Here is a 2,151-nt window from a genome sequence, read left to right as displayed (position 1 = left end):
TGCAAACCTAACGGTAAGTGACTCAAAATCAAAGAACATGCGTATTTACAATATTATTATTATCTTTTCCGGTGAAGGCTCAGCAGCCGTTGCATTCGTTTTCGCGCACAAAACGGTGACTCGCAGAGAAAGCAAGAACGCAGCGTTTATTGCCTTCATTTTAGCAATGTACACGCATATGCAGGCAAGGCATGCAGGCTTGCGCTGATGATGCCTCAAAACCGAAACTCTCGTAGCATGATTTGTGACTGCGCCACGCTCGCTTCTACCCAACCTCGTTGTCACGCCACTTCTGCAAGGAGTCACAAAAATTGCCACTAAACACACAGGGCGGTCACGTAACCCCCAGAAAAATTTTTCCACTAGATTTAGCGAGGAAGTTTTTCCGCTAGATTTAGCGGGGAATTTTTTCCGCTTGATTTAGCCGGGAAAGATTTCCACTAGATTTAGCGAGGAACTTTTTCCGCTAGATTTAGCGGGGAAATTTACCATAAATGCACCGCGCAATTAGGCCGACGGCGACGACGCCGCCGCTCAAGCCAGAAACGGGCGCCTAAGAGCTGCGCTCTAAAAAAAATGTGGGTCTATATTTTTATAAATATGGTAGTTGAAAGAGCTGGCAAACTTTGACTTCAATCAGGTTTCAGTGCTGTTTTTTGACCACAAGTGTAGGTTTTATAATGTTTGTGGGTGGGCGTTTTGCAGTTTATTATACTAGTCTTGAGTTTAGTAGGTTATAAAACTTGGGAGGACACAATTTAATTGATAGACGCACTAGCGGATATGCTGGTCTTTGCTGGCATTTTACGGAAATTATTTTTACAGGCGGAATAAACTATTGGGTGTAAAAGTTGCTGGGTAGATTAGCTTTATCCTGACTGAAGTGTTGCGCAACAATTCATTTTTCGATTGTGAATACCCATTGTGAATGGAACCGGTACCCTGACCAGAGCCTTATTTATAAAAAGAAAGCTCTGTGTTCCTTTTCTGTCATATCTACTTTTTTCACCAAAGGTATTTCCGTATTTACTTGCATAATCCTCAGACTTTTTTTCACAAAATTAATGGAAAGTTAGGGGTGCGAGAATTGCGTGGGGAAAATATTCCGCAAAAACGTAAATTGGGGTTCTTGCACCGGCAGCTGCCTACAAGGTTTGAGAACTACCAATACAGGACTTACCTTAACAAAAAAAGCACAGTTTCAACACAAAGCAAGATCTATTTGCAAACACAGCCTGAGTTAAGACTTCCCTACGTCGCTGATAACGACCTCAGTCCGAATCAGTCCTATACTTCGTTTCAGCTTCGGTCCAGACGGAGCCGATGCTACAAGCGCGAGCATGTGGCCCACAGCAGCGCTTGCACTGCACGAGCGCGCGTGCTTGGCAGGGATGCTGAAAGCCCGGAGCTCGAGCTTGTAGCTTTGGCTGCGTCTGGACCGAAGCTGAAACGAAGTATAGCATCGCTGGTTGTCGTAGGCGACGCGACGACCACGAGCTGCGCGAACGCCGTCTAATTGCGCGCAAGCGAAACTGGCTCAATGACAGTGTGACTAGCGTCTGAGAGATGGCGTTTGGAGTATTAAAAGACTCTGGCCAAACGAAGTGGCGCGGTGCCGGAAAATGCGGGCAATGGAGAGCGCGTGCATCATGCGGGTTTCACGAGCAGGCGACTTTCGCCGCTGCAGTTTTGGGGGTGCGAGGAAAAGGAAACCAGCTCGCCTGCACCCTTACTAACTTATCTATTTATATCAGAAAAATCCAATTTTTGGTGGCTCACGATTACGCGAATGCGAGGATTACGCGAGTAAACACGGTAAGCGATATGCTTCAGTAACAAAGAGGAACCGTCAGTCATTATTATAGATGAACTCATTTTGAGATGCAATCACTTTTTCATTCTCAGATGATCTGCTAAGAGATGTTGGCATTTGCTCCAAAAGCGTCAGCGGCTGCTCCAAACCAATATTTTGCCTGCTACAAAACCTGCTAAAAAGAGGTCAAATGCCGCTTCCATCACTGCCGATTTTGCATTTTGCTTCCTTGAAATGCATTGTTTTGTCTGGAAGCAAGGTAAAGAACGGAACTTCGCTACCTATGGTCAGCGACATCCGGTGTCGTCGCTCACCTCGTAACTTTGGTCCCGTTGCAG

Source organism: Ixodes scapularis, unplaced genomic scaffold (assembly GCF_016920785.2).
Source record: "Ixodes scapularis isolate PalLabHiFi unplaced genomic scaffold, ASM1692078v2 PGA_scaffold10__122_contigs__length_95168666, whole genome shotgun sequence".
Lineage (NCBI taxonomy): Eukaryota > Metazoa > Arthropoda > Arachnida > Ixodida > Ixodidae > Ixodes > Ixodes scapularis.
This window is presented reverse-complemented; position numbering follows the sequence as displayed.